The 15,940-nt window shown below is 33.7% G+C and overlaps 2 long non-coding RNA genes across 2 annotated transcripts; both read left to right on the forward strand.

Annotated features, from left to right (window-relative positions):
* The first annotated feature begins 8,538 nt into the window (after positions 1–8,538).
* Positions 8,539–9,268, forward strand: LOC143594486 (uncharacterized). Its single transcript, XR_013146340.1, has 3 exons — positions 8,539–8,720; positions 8,857–8,949; positions 9,178–9,268. It is a non-coding gene; the product is annotated as an uncharacterized LOC143594486 (long non-coding RNA).
* An 821-nt stretch (positions 9,269–10,089) lies between these two features.
* Positions 10,090–10,989, forward strand: LOC143594487 (uncharacterized). Its single transcript, XR_013146341.1, has 3 exons — positions 10,090–10,175; positions 10,355–10,723; positions 10,815–10,989. It is a non-coding gene; the product is annotated as an uncharacterized LOC143594487 (long non-coding RNA).
* Positions 10,990–15,940: the final 4,951 nt, after the last annotated feature.

Consider the following 15,940-nt stretch of genomic DNA (forward strand, 5'->3'; position numbering starts at 1 on the left):
TTGTAATCAATTAATAAAAATCTTGAATTCAATTACATCAAAATTACACTCTGTTTTGGCCAACAACAGATCCAGACCAACAATTCACACAAATTTAATCCAATTTCCAATTCCCGATCACAACAACTTCCCCATACCTTAACATTCTCAAATCCAATTCATACAATCCATTACTTATCCAATTCACTCTGAATACAATCAAACTCAAAATCTTTGTTTCAACCAAACTCAGATCCAAATTCAAAACACTTCAAAACTAAACAAAATTTCAATTCCAACTTACAGAACCTTCCTAATACCTTAACACACACATATCTAATCCAGATCAGTCCATAACACGTCCAATTCACACTCAATTTGATCCAAAATCAAAACGGAGATAAACTTAACACAAAACTATCGATTAACAATCTAATAATACCAATTAACACCCAAATCAAGAGTAAATGAGCACCGAATGCTCTGATACCACTTGTTTGTACACGTTAATCCGATACACAGATCTCAGATCTGAGATATATATATATATATATATATATATATATATATATATATATATATATAATTAACTCTTAATATGGATCTAGTTCATAATTACGCTTGATTGTATGTTATATATGTTATTAATTCTATGTATGTGTATAATATAAGTATGAAGCTTGAGAGAGTATTTGGACAGAGGTTCGTTACTGTTAATTCAAAACTTAAATTAAACAGTGGTCGAACCCACTATATATAGAAGATGAGTCTAGTTCGTTACACATTCCGTAACGAACTAGCCACTCACTTCGTTACATACATTTAATAACATAAACTTAACGAATCACCCCCTGATTCGTTAAACATCCTTAACGAATCAGGAGGGAACTTAACTTAAGTCTAGTTCATTAAACATCCATAACGAACTAGAATCTAATCTTAACGAATTACAATAACTTAATACTTTATTACATTAAGAAAACGAAAAATAAATTAACGATAAATACAAAGACTCGAGACGCAATACCGTGTACTAACACATCATACTCAGCATTTAGATTGAATCTGCATGTGCTTGACAAAGTGGCAATCCTTTTATATACATTGGGTTTCTGAAGCACATGAGTGGTCCCCATAGTGGGTAGATCATGCAATACACTGTTAAAAATGATTTGAAGGAATCTTGGATATGCCAAGAATTTTTCTTTGTTGTTCTTCCACAAAATACTTGTCACCCCCCTCAAATATCATTTTTGAAAAGTTGAAAGGTAGATCATAAACAACTGCCACAGTTGCGTTTGCCAGATCTCGACTCATCAGAGTCCATGATCCCTTTTTAGGGGAAAAATATGATGGATTAAAAACCTATACAGGTATGGTAACATTCCTTTCTGGAATTGTCCTTCCTTGACATCACCTTGATAACCCATAGTTTGCTGAAAGATCTTCAGCAGATGATCAGTTGTAAAATGAATGGGATTGTGATCATCATCATGTAATTGCAAGCAGGTTCAGATTAATCTTTCAGTTATACGGATCTCCTGTCTTGCCACGGTAGCTTCCAAACGCCTACCATTTACATCATCGTGTAATGTGGCTGAACTCCAGAAATCTAGCAAATGATTTCTATATATCGCAGGGCACTCTGTTAAGGCAAAGCTTATATTTGATCTTTGCAGCCATCTTATCATATAAGCCACCTCCTCATTGTCTGGAGTGACTTGTAATAAAGCACACATGTTGTGCTTGTGCTCAAACGGGTATGTCGGTTGATCATCTGCCATATCTGTTCAAACAAATAAACACATTCAAAGCAAAAATCAGTCATAAAGTTCATAGCTTCAAGTAGTTTTAGGTTATAATTTGAAGAAGATAAGGAGAAATAGTTGTTAAACAGTAACATTATCCATTAAATATATTAACATCTACAACCTTGCTTGATAAAGTTCATTTATCAAACCTTGCTCGGAAAAGTGAGTTTTTACAAAGCTTGCTAGGTATTTTCCACTTTCTCAAAGCTTGCCCGTTCCAGATTTATTTCAAAAATTAAAAAGTGTTTTAGAAATAAAGCTAAGTAAAATGAAGGAAGCATACTCGAAATACAAGGTTGCTCGAGAAATGAATCACAAGAAAAATAACCAAGTATAAATCATCAAATATGAAACTTTACTAGGAATCAATTAAGAAACCTAAAATAATATCTTAGATCTATTTCTAAATGTCAATCGTGCTCGAATTTCTGAATAACACAAACCTTACCCGAAAACGCATAAACAGTTAGCACATAATCATTTAAATAAACTGTTATACATAGTGTGCTCGAGACATTGTTTAAAAAGAAAAGTGTGCTAGAGATGAGCTCTAAACACTAAGCGTACTCGAAAACTATAAATTCAATTTAACAAGTATATTTGAAACATAAAGTCTGCTAGAAACCTAAAGTGTGCTCGGTCAACAAAGTTTACCCGAAACACTTGTAAATTTCAGACTTATCATTTAAATCACAAGTTGTGCTAGAATTGATCAAGACTATATTCATAAAGTATGCTAGACAACTGCTCTATCAAAATATACTTGACAAACTAATGAATAAATCTTTTAAGCACAATAAATCATCAAATATTTCACTTAAACACTCACAATCACAAAGCTTGCTAGAATGAGTTTCAAACAGTCAAACAAAACACCTAAGTGTGCTAGAAAGTCTAAAAACATTAAAGCTTTCTAGAAGTAACATATTCAATCACAAAGCTTTCTAGAATGACCTAAACAACCCATAAAACAGTTAAGTTTGCTAGAAAATTTAGAAATCAACAAAGCTTGCTAGTGAACAGTATAATAAAACATATCAAATAGCTTGCTAGTAATAGTTGTACTTCCAAAATATGCTAGAAACTATGAACTATATAAAAGCTTTCTCGATGTATCATATTCAGACTTACACAGACTTCAAGCTTGCTAGGAAAGTTAAATTTTCAGTAAAACAGTAAACTCTACTCGAAAATGGTAAAAATTTCAAAGCATGATCGAAAAGGATAAACTTAGACCAAAATGTCTAAGTCTGCTCGAAAAAGTTGTAAAACATCAAACCTTACTCGAAAATACATATCAGACCTTTTGAAGGTAAAATGCAAGTCCTTTTCTCTTATACCAAATATTAAACATTTTTTTCTTTAAAGATCATCGTTTAAGAGCAAATGGTGCATTTAGAGATCAAATTTCAGTTATCTGTCCTTTCAAAACATTTTCATTCTTTTTCTAAAAAGATCTTAATCATGAGATCATATTGACTAAGAAGCTTTCTCAATACTTCATTCTCAGCATTATTATGACAATATAGACAGGTTAACAGCAGGTTTAGACTTAGCATGAATTTCATTTCTTCGGTGATGATTAAGGTTCATTTAGGATGCATAATACTAAATGGAGACCACATATTGCTTTCTGATGCTCCATATATATTCTCAAGACTTATTTGGCTTTCTCCAGATCACCCCGATTTGACTTTAACCCCCTGTATTTGGTTAAAACTTTAATGACAGAACTTATGATATATATATATATTTATTTTTTTATCATAAGATTGTGAACATGTAACAACATTGTGTTGTTTGATCAGTATACTTTGTTCACTTGTGTTCTTTGTCATTATCATATAAATACTTCATTTTGGGAACAAAATACCAACGGGCTCGTGTATGACTGCATAATCACTTTTCTGTCTATCATTTGGAAAGATTTATCTTGGAACATGCGTAGACAATAATTGAACTCCACATTAAGCTTAGCAGATTATTTATGTTTATATCACCTTAGATTTTACACATCATGGGAAAGCAACCATACATGTCAATGACTGTACTAAGTGCCCTTTTAGCCTATTAAATCCATATGATTGGATAACTAGTCAATGTACTATCATTTCCCAAATTTAAAATTTTCAATCACCCCAATTACTCTTAGCTTCCAGGTGAATGGCTATCCCGAGTGTCTACAAGTAGTCAGTAGGACCAAACACAAAAGTAAAAACATGTCCTTTCGGCTTAGAGTTAATGGCATAATTTTAAGTGAAAGAACACATCACAATTGCCCCTAATGCTTTCAGTCATTAGGTTAATGGCTACCCTTTGAATCTATGAATTGATGACACCAAACATATACAAGTATATGTCCTTCTAACTTGAGCAAACGACATAATTTTAACCAAAAGTAACTGTTTTGAGTCTTTTCATTGAAAAACCCTTTTAAGCTTCTATAAAGCTTGAACTAAATAGTATTATCATATCTCTGCACCATTAAACAACTTGTTATGTTTTATCAAAATTGTTTTGATCAAAAGTTTTCATTTGAGCATATCTTTTTGACACAAAAGCACATTTTGACAAAAACACAAGTGTAACACATTCAAATCATAATCATCAATGACATCTTTAACACAATCAGACTTCACAAAATGCATCCTAATAACATCATCTGATCAGATTACACACATAATCAATATTCAATTAAGACATCAGATAAGCATACACGTTTAAGTATATCAATTTAAAATACTTATCATGACATCACACATGTCAACTGTTAAACAAGCATAAGTATCAAAGACACCTAAGTTGCAAAGATAATCAAACAAGCACATATCAGTTAACATCACATTTATAGATTCACACATCAAGCAAACAACATTCAACAAGACTCTTTCGACAGATAATCACATAGAGCACAAATCATTAATCAGACCTCTTCTGAGTTGATCATCCCCGGGGCTTTCAAAAGAAAGTTGAACCTTGTTCTATCAAGTGGTTTTGTGAGTAGGTCAGCCAAATTATCACTTGTATCAACTCTTTTCATCTCAATTAGACTTTTTTCATTACAATTACTAATGAAATGATGTCTGATATCAATGTGCTTGGTCTTAGAATGTTGGACTTAATTCTTAACAATAAAATATGCGGCATTATTATCAATGAAAATATGAGTGTTCAAGAAATTCAGACCATAATCCAGCATTTGATTTTGAATCCAAATAACTTGTGCACAGCAGGCAGATGCAACAATGTACTCAGCTTCAGCAGTTGAGATGGACACTGTAGTTTGCTTCTTGCACTGCCAAGACACTAGCCTATCTCCCAAAAATTGACATCCACTAGAAGTTGACTTCTTGCTCATGTTGCATCCATCATAATCACTGTTAGTATAAGCAATCAGATCAAATGATTGGTTCTTTGGGTACCATATCCCCAAATCAGGTTTTTTCCTTCAAGTATCTAAAGATCCTCTTGACTGCTGTCATGTGAGAAATATTAGGACTTGACTGAAATCTTGCACACACACATACAGCAAACATTATATCAGGTCTTGAAGCAATAAGATACATCAGGGATCCAATTTTGGCTCTGTATTCATGTTCATCTACAGGCTCCCCCTTTTCATCTGCTATAATTTTCTCATGAGTGTCCATGGGTGTTGAATCTGTCTTGAAGTCCTGACACTTGAACTTGTTCAAAATCTCTTGTGCATATTTGGAATGGCATATGAAGATACCATCTGCCTTTTGTAGAACTTGCAATCCAAGAAAGAAGTTCAAAATATAGTTGCCTATATTTTGATTGAAAATATAGTGGACACTTTTCAAATCTAACTCTATATAATTGCCTACTATAAAATCCTAGGTGTCGCTCTTAGGTTGTTTCTCCAATTCTCTAAAACCACCAGATTGCTTGATTTATAAAAAGAGGCTTCTTATCCATTTGACCCAAATTCGCGGGTATGGGTCTCACCAAACCCGGATAGTCTTTAAATGGGTTATAACATCTCATCTATTTGTAAACTATTTCAGAAGAAAACAATAATTTTCACGGGTCATAGGTCTCACCAAACACGAATAACCCTTAAACGGGTTATAGCAACTCATTTATTTGTGAGATACCCCTTAATTATCAAAGAATAATTTTCACGTGTTATGTGTCTTACCAAACTCTAATAGCCCTCAAATGGGTAATAAGTTCTTATCTGTTGACATTTTCATTATCAAACCCTAATTTAATTTATTTGCTTTACATGTTCTTCGTTGTTGGTCTATCATTTCCATCTTCGGTTAACTTTCGATACCACCCACCTTCGTCAACTAGATCAACGCCTCTTTTTTTCATTAGACAAATATTTGTGTTCATGTTTGTACATTTAAAAAAATCAACATGCTCGTGTTCGTTTATGTTTGTTCGTTAAAAATCTAAAAAACCTAAACATCTCAACTAATAAAACCCAAACGTTAAAAAGATATAATAACAAATTAATATATATGTATTACATTAAAACAAAACTACGTTAAAAATAAAATAAATTATTATAAAATAGAAAACGATTAAAACAAAACTTTAAATAAAGTCCCGTAACACGGGAGGATCAAACTAGTAATGAATCTTCGTAACAAACAATTTTAAAAATTATATAATGTTTTTTTGTTTCTTTTTTTTAAAATAAGAATGACCATAATTTGATTCTTTTCTAACCCATTAGTGCACACCTTCACGTGCTTTCGTATGCTGACTGTATAATCCAACCTGGTATCCAATAATTCTTTGATTTCCGTTTATTGTCACGTTATGGCAATTAAAAGAAAGTTGAATATCGCAACTCTTCATTCTTCAAGACTGACTTTTTATTTACTTATACCTGTCCTAGTAAAATTTTATAATGCCATGTAGCTATAGCCATTTAGTCCACAGCACACCTCCACGTGCGTTCAAACGTCGACTATAAGAGGCGTTTATTTCTCAGATGCATGCACTTTAAATATCATGAATTACTGCGGTGTCCAATTTTAAGATTGTTATTTCAACTTTGGTACGGTGGTAAGCTGATTAGGATGTAATTAAGTAACATGTCAAGTACTAAATTCTTGTAAAATGTACTAGCATTTGGTCGTTAAAAAAAGGCTCATTAGTATTACGTACAACAACGTTCATGACTTGTTTAAATTCGCTGATTGATCGAGAGCCTGATATAAGCATATACTAAAGACTTGTTTAGTTTTAATAGCCTACTCACTCATAAATCACATCAAATTTACCCTTTTCTTGGTATTAAACCAACTTCTATATCATTTAGTATTTGTGGTATAGTGCAACGGCTGGTCAAGTCCGCCCAGAAGAGATCGCTTTCGTTTCATTTTATATCGACCTACTTTTTAAAATTTTGCCTCGTGTTATATTATGAGTATTTCTTTATCTTGTAGGCTTGTTCTTGCTTTTGTGAGTGATCTATTGTAATGAATCGTGATTTCTATTAGGTCGTTATTTCGTCATCTCTAGTTTTTTATAATATTTTTTTATAATGTAACACTTAGGTTTCGAAAAAAACACAAAAAACAAAAGCAAGTAAAAGCGCACATGTAAGCATTAAAATCCTCTGTTGGTTTGTCATGATGAATCATGACTATAAACCTATGAGGGTATGATTTAATTTTATAGCTAATGCCATTTTTATTTTTAAGTTCTCAAATCCTCCTTCTAAACACCACCAAATGTTAAAATTACCTATTATATTTATATAACAAAACATTAGCTGATCTAAATATCATGAAAATTGACAATTTGTTGTATCCAAATTTGCTGGTGCTTAGAAAGAAAAAAAAATAGCAGAAAATGCCAAAAACGTTTTGGTTAAGTCTTAAAATGGAAACAAGTAGATATTTTCGATTTGAATAAGAAACATGACGACGACTATGCAACGTAAATATTAGCAGTTAAGAAAAAGAACGCTTTTTTTTATGATAATAATTTTAGGATATTGTCATTGACCGGTCTATTTACGCTTTTTTATTTTATCAATCTAGATTCATAAGAAAGAGGATACTTTAAACGCCTAACAAAAATTGAATGCTTAGGTATTTCGTACAGGGTGATCTAATGGTAAAAAGCCACCGTCAGCTACTTAACCCAGCCGTACAGAGCCTCTAATCACTTCCAAGTTATTTCAGTTCCGGGGAAAACCCATCCGTCCGAAGACCCACTGGTGGTAAAAGCCAGACGCCCTCATGATCGAATTGGAGATCACAAAGATCTCAGTCTTACTTCATTGAATCACTCATATCCACCCAAAGTCATGTAAGTGTGAACTGAACTTGAGTCTCTATTAAAAACCCCAAGCTTTCTACCACAATACCATATTGAATATGACATCCGTAACCTTCATTCTAAGAGTTTCATTTTTTGTTTTAGTATTTAAAATTTATTCTAATAGATATTTTTTTTCTTTTTTGCAAACAGTACATTTTTTTGTTTGCCTATCATTAACACTACTAGAAAAAAAAGCTTTTAATGATCTGCTCACAATGACATGCATCAATTTATGACATGCAAAAGTGTGTCATAAAAAAAAGTCATATTTTTTAAAAATTAACGGATTTATGACTTTTATTTTTGTACGTCATTAAGTGAGTGTCATAATTTCAAAAATTAAACGGCCCGTATCATATTTGAGTGTCATCTTACAATCTCAAATAAAATAACTTAACACCTGCTTATTTTCTCAAAAATAGCGCCCAAAAAAGTCTCATCCCTCCTCCCTTCTCCCCCAAAATTGACGACGGTCCTCTACCACCACCGCCTAAGACGACGGTCCTCCACCACCACCGCCCAAGACGACGGTCTTTCTCCTCCAAGACAGCGCAACACCATATATAGCTAGGGTTTCGAATGGATTGAATGATAATTCGCAGGAAGTGAATCTACAGTGAGGTATGTGCCTTCAAATGTTGTTAGGGTTAGGTTTAATGTTGTTAATTAGTTGTTTCTGCACACAAACACAAAAAAAAAAAAAAAAATATAGAACCAGAGACGATATCTTCTCACCTAGGGTTTCTTCCTCGTTCAGACGATGTTCGTTACGAACCAATGACGATCCATCTTCAATCAAACTTGTTTCTTTAATCGAACCTGATTATTCTCGAACCTACTTCTTCAATCGGTAAGAACCTGCTTTTTCAATCGAAAATTTGTGTGTGTTTATCGTTATTATCTGTATTCTCTTTGACCCAATTTTGATTTGGTGACCTAATTAGTGTATGAACTCGACACCAGAAACTTATCAAAAAATTGTGTTTAGAAAATTGTGTTCATGTCAAAAAATTATATTAAACTGTTTGTATAGTTTTACTCATTTATATATCATGTGAACTGATTATATGTTTTAAAGTTGCACAGATTCAGAGTCTTGTAAGCGCCAATTTAGTGAAGATTTTCAGCATGAAAAACCGCCTTGGAAACTTACGTGTCATATTCACTGCAAATAGTATGTTTTTAAAATCTTTCATTTCAATATTATTGGGATATTTGAACCTGCGATTGCTTAACCATTACAAATTACAGAGTTTTTATTTCTGCTACAAAGTTTCCTTTATGATCAGTTAGTTAACTGCTACAAAACTGAATGTTGACTGGTAAATGGGTCGGGTCAAATGGGATAAGGTCAGGCGGGTCAATTAAAAAAAGGGTAGTTTTGGTTCTGTTCGGGGTCGAAACGAGTTCGGGTTGGTACGGGTAAAGGTCGAGATGATTTTATTTTTTTGATTTCTTAGATAGTTAAATTAAACACCAATAGAATTAAATCAAGCTCTAGAGTGCATTCTAATACATAATGTATCAAGCAAATCCACTTAACAATTTAATCCCAAATTCAAAGAATTAAAATGCTAGTTTAGAACTTCATATTGAAGTTTCAATCAGACGAGCTGACAATTTGAAAGATAATTAGCCGGTTATGGAGCGTAAAACCAGTTACGCGTACTAGACCACGTAACCCGTGTAACCCGGGTGCATTACGCATTTAGCATATAATTTACTTCATATATTTTTTTTTATGTTTTTAACCTGATCTTGGTGCGCGCAAACACTTTAATCTTGCAAAGTAATGCTCGAAACCCCAAAAACTTTGTTCGTTTTTTAACAACAATGAAAGTTACTTTATAAGCATTGCTTAGTCATATATATATATATATGATATAACCTGGAAAGTTGTTTGTTTAATCAAAATGGTTATATGTGGGTGGTCATATAGAATTGACTATCAGATGCATTTTATTTGTAGGACCCATCAATATCTCGGATGCTTTAAAGTTTATTTATCCCCGCTCAAAAGGATCAGCTTGAAAAACTCATGGCACGTATAAAAGATCTATCCACCCGCTCGTTTTGGTAGGTTACGTACTTTAAAGGGGAAAAAGTTACTTATATGTTAAGATTAATCTTTTGGCTAAGCATTTAAGTATTTATTTATTTTTTTTTGGTTAACATAGTTGAGGTATATATGTGAATGTCTTCTCGGTTATCTGTTGTTTTTGCTGCTGACCATGTTTTTTTTTCATTTTTTGCAGCTTTGGTAGGCTTAGTATTCGACGCCGGATGTAATTTCTCGTGCATGGATCATTGCAAGATTTCAAAACCAACACTCAGGTAAAAACTATATATTGATAGAAAAATGGCATTGAGGTAGCAAAACAGGCCGACCGAGTATCGAGTTTTATCAAGTTGCTAATTTATAAATAACCAAGTACAAAAAAACATTGAAAAATAACTTTTAAGCCCAAACACAACCTGAATATAAGTTACCTGGTTTCAAATTGGTTTGGCCACAAGTTTTAAATTATGTTAACATGTAGTGACTGTCACTGTTCTATGATTTGTTACGGTTTGAATTTACGATTTGAAATACTCGCCAATAACAATGCAACTGTAATTTAAAGGTTTGATTATGTTTATAGTGGTTTGTTTCGACCCAATTCGTTTTGACCAAATCAAATTTTTAATATTTTCTTTGTTTAATGTTCATCTAAGTTTTGGGAAGGCAAACATGAATACACAGAGCAGATTTTGATGGAAGTCAAGTAGAATGGTCGAGTTATGTGGCACAATATGTTTTCCGGTGATGTATTTTATTGACTATTAAACCAAAATTTTGTTAAGTTGAAAATATTTGTAATATTTTGACTTAATATGTTTAAGTATGAAATGAAATGGATAGGTATATTATACTTGTAGTTTATTTTGTTTGCCATGAGAATTTAAATATTGTCATTAATGTAAAAATTTATAATTATGCAAAAAAAATAAAAATATATTAAAAAAAAACAATACAATGACACGTATAAATGTAAGTCGTATATCGGGGTCGTAAAAGCATGTCATAAACGCATGTCATAAATGCGTGTCATATAACATGACATGCGGATGCATGTCGTATTCAATTTATGACTGGGGCTTCAACGACACGCATTTGCGAATCATCTGTACCCTTTAATGACACGCATTGCGTGTCGTTAAAGGTGTTTTTTCTAGTAGTGTAATTCACTGAAATCAGATTACCCACACTATGATTTCCAAGGTTTATCATCGACGAAATGTTGTTAGTACACACATTCACCGACAAATTGTTGTTGGTACGCACCCTTACCCATTAATTGTCGTCAATCGGTACGTGTTAGGATTCTAGATATTAATCTAAGCAAATTAGCACAATTCACAATCAATGAAACAGGAAACAACTAATCTTATCATTTGTACCGATTCGTATCACCTTAATGATATCATATTTGAATTACAAATTCAATTAGTATATATAAAAAAGTTAAGCAGCGGAATTCATTGAAGCTAAATAACAGGTTTCCTATGGAAGAATAATTATGTATTAACTATAATCGAATGATTACAATCTATTGCTCCCCCTCAACCTTAGCTCATTAGTCACACAAATTTTCTTGTACAAAAGTATAACGATCAGGTGAGTATTATGACGTGAAAAGTGTTATTGATGAAGAGACTCTCTTCTTCATTATATTCAAGTGTTAAACTACTTATAAGCTAAAAGTTGAAGTGACATCTAACAAAACCGGTTACAAACTACCCATGAATAAATTAAAAACAACTGACAAAAAGAGAATCCTATGCTAACTACTAATATTTTCTAAACAACTGATGTTTGATCCATCAGTTGTTAGACTTTAGTTGTTTGGATATTCTCTTAATACATCAGCGTTGTGTCTTCAGTTATTTGTTAACAACAGTTTGCAAGATCAGATGTTTAGAGCAATAGTTTGTCAAAACTTCATAAAACAACTGATTTTTGGGTCATCAATTTGGTATTTGGTCATCAGTTCTTTGCAAGGTTTAACAATCCCCCCCCCCCCCCCCCTTAACTAATGATGCCAAAACCATTTTATTCTTTTAACTCCATTGTCTTATCTTGAAAGTCTTCTTTGGGCTGAGTCTTTAATGAACTTTAGAAACTTAATGCCTAAACTATCTTCTTCTTCTTCCATCCCCAATGGAAGGTCTAGCAAGCTCTTCAAAAACTCTTCATCCAGCATAGGTACATCTTGAAGATCAACCCTTTGTGTATTACCAGAATCAAAATCCAAGGTTACAAAAGAGCTATTTTTATTTTTTTAGTATTTAATAACCTTAGAATCGGTTTTGATCAGCAGCTGTAGCAATGACCAATGTTGATAAAGAAGATGAAGAAGGTAACAAATTAATATCATATTCAAATCTTATCTTGGAATCTACGTGAATGTCCTTGGTGGCTTGAAGTTCTACTTATTCAGTCAGTTGTCTTCTTTTGGCTTGTAGGGCTATCTTCCTTGCATTGATTCCTTCTTGTGCAGAGCTTGGAATCAGAGCAGTTTTTTGCCTTTTGGGGAGCTTGATTGTTGATAGAGATTTAGGTGCATGGAACTAACTTGGGTAGGCCTTAGCTTATCTATTTCCCATCTTGCAGTCTCTTTTCTTCTATGAAAATTGGCCTCAGCCAGTTCCATCTTCATCTTCAGGATTTCTTTTGCATGTTCATCAGAAATCCTTGCCCTTACTACCTCTCAATCAGGTTCAGGATTATCTTGAATAGGGTCTTGTTCATTAAACCTCTATATTCTTCTACATTCAGCTTGTAGTTCTTCAAAAGTCTAACCTCTGAATATGTAGAGAGTAACTTTGTACTTGGGTATGCTCTTTCAGCCATAAAAGAGCCGTTTCCCGGGCTTCCATTAATAGCTGCTTGTCAGTTATTGGTCTATCAGATACCTTCAAGCTTAGATCATATGCTTCTTGTTCAAGATCGACTGTCTTTAGAAGCTCCTTTTGATATAATCTTGCAGCTTCTTCGTCAAACATGATATGTGCAACTTTAACCAGAGCTCTTGTAGCCTGTTGTTCTTAACGAGTGATCAAGTATTCAACATTTTTGGGCTTAAATCTTTTGGCAGTAGGATATGGTGGTGAATCTTTTTCTTCAGCCAAAATTAGCTTATTCCTTTTGAAACAACTGTCAGAACCCTTTGATTGACTGGAATAGTAGTTGGTTCCTGTGTTATCTTGGGTGCATCAACAATCTTTGAAACTACTATTGGTTCTTGTGGGGTATCAGTAGTTTGTGTAGCAACAACATTAATAGTTTTTAAAACTACTGGTCTTGAACCAGTTGCTGGTGTAACAACTGTATGTTCATCAGCAGTTGTGAACTGCTGGTATTTCTTCATTTTTCATTAGTACTTTGTGTAACTACTGATCTTTGTTTTGACTTACCACCCTTTGACACTGACTTTAGTATTTTTGACCTTGAGGAAGCAATTTCATCAGGCTTTTCTCTAAGTTGCGTGACTAAAGCCTTTTCTTTGACCTATCTCTCCTTCCTTAACATCTCCTTCAATTTTGCAGTCTCTTATGCAGCCTTGTTTGTTGATTCATCAGGTTTCTTTAAAGCCTCTTTCCTTGAGGCATAAAGAATATTCTTAAAAATCCATGTTGATTCCATGCTGTTTGATCTAGTCTTTGATAAGATCGTTTGAATACTCGATTAGGCTAACTGTACAAGTTAGTGTGTGAATTGAGAGTAAATTTGGGCAACACAACAAGAAGATTTTGATAAAATAAGTACTGATAATTATGAAATAGTTTATATGGGGTATTTATAGATGATGATTCATTCACTATACATGCATAGAGAATGAGCACCAAATTCACTACGCCATTCGTTAAATAACCTTAGAGAATGGCCCTAATACATTATACCACTCATTCGCTAACATGCGTAACGAAAGAGGATCAAAACTGAACTCATTCGCTATAAAACCCATAGCAAATGAGCCTTACATAATCACAAAACTACCTCTATACATTAAATTTATTTCAACAAAGAACGAGATGAAAACTGATGTATTAACAAAATCCTTCACGTCTCGAGCTTTGTGATCTTCACATCTTGAATCTTCTGGTCTTTCAATCTGCACAGCTATGAATTCCAATAGCATGACAAACTCAAATAACGCTTTGGACTTGCATAGCTAGTTCATTGTCTTTGTTGTACACCCATCTGATCTTATTATTGAATAACATGTCATTATCAAATTCAGATAGGTTAACCAGCCGCATCGGATCCAGTATCCGAATAAACTCTAACTTAAAACGCGTACCTAATACAATCAAGATCATCATAGTACCACCTATTGAAGTTCTTATAAATACTTTGAGGTAAAGTCTTTAATGGAGCCTTCCTTAAAGTTCGAGGAGGCTTCACATAAAGCACCAATTTCCTCCACCCGGTGCGTGGATCAATTTCATCAACATATTTCCTTTTCAGCACCTGAGGCTTGAAAATTTAAAGCCATGATTGACTTCGTGAACAAGATGACGATATAACCAATCCACTAATTGTACATTTCCACGATTCGTGAAAGGTGTATACGCCAGTGTACGAACATCCAATCGCGGCATGAAAATAACATCAGTATTATGTTAAAAATACTGAATATCGTTCTCCGACTTAACGATGCAAACCTTCAACTCTGGCTCGTACATCCACGAAACAATGTATCCTAACAACAAACTTCTTCATTTTTTATGTAGACATTCGAGCTTTGGATTGTAAGAAGTCTTCATTCTGAGCGTACCGCAATGTGTCGATCCACTTATTCATCTTCTTTGCATTGTATTGGAACATACCATATGAAGCTTGTCTTGTCTCAGTAGTCTCTTTCGATTTACCCTTATCTTTTTCTTTCTCCATCCTTAAACACTCCTCGGCTGATTAATCATGCTCAGTTGTGAAAAATGGAATCCCTTCATCATTATTAAACTGTGTATACATGTTAGGGTATTCCTTAGCCGACACATCCTCCATCTCCACATCATCATAACAAGTATTCCCGGATGGAACACTTAAATCAACATGTACCTCCTCATAATCCTCAATCTCCACATCCACCTTTTTCTCCAATTCTGCAACATCATTCTCATTCAAGTTTAACAAAATGGCGATTTGTTCTTTCGTCAAGCTGTGATCAACTCACCTTCTTCTATTTCATCATCATCAACCATACTCATTACAATCCTTTCTATGTCAACAAATAATACCATCTTCACCTTCAATGTGTTGACTATTTAAACTTCTGTAGTGTCATGGTATACAAAAATTTCTTTGCCACTCGACCCCCCCCCCTAGTAGGCACATGACCAGTTGTCGAAGCACCTGGTTGCTGATTAAATTCTCCTGCTTTAGGATCATTATTTTGATCCCGATACTTAAGCTTCTTCAACTTGTCATCTTTACACTGAAGCTGCAGGATCACTTTGTCTTGTTTAGCAATTTCCCCCTGAGCAGCCACTAGAGCTCTCAACTCATCATTCTCTTTCTTCAAATACTGCATACCTTTCATCATCTGCCTCTGAATCTACACACATAGTCTCTTGAAATTGTCGATCAAAAGATATACGGTTCTCTAAATATATCAAGTTCATCAAATGATACATTTGTTGCTCCAAGGGTTACCATATGAGTACTCAGAGTAGTTGTAACAGCTAGAGTTGGAGGTGTAGAAGCTGGAACAGATACAATATGAGTAGAGATAACACATGGAATCTCCTGTTGCTGAGTTTTAATAAATACCCCATACCCCGTTCGGGGTCTCTTC

Source organism: Bidens hawaiensis, unplaced genomic scaffold, assembly GCF_021521415.1.
Source record: "Bidens hawaiensis isolate Kalapana, Puna unplaced genomic scaffold, B.hawaiensis_p1.1 tig00043695_1, whole genome shotgun sequence".
Lineage (NCBI taxonomy): Eukaryota > Viridiplantae > Streptophyta > Magnoliopsida > Asterales > Asteraceae > Bidens > Bidens hawaiensis.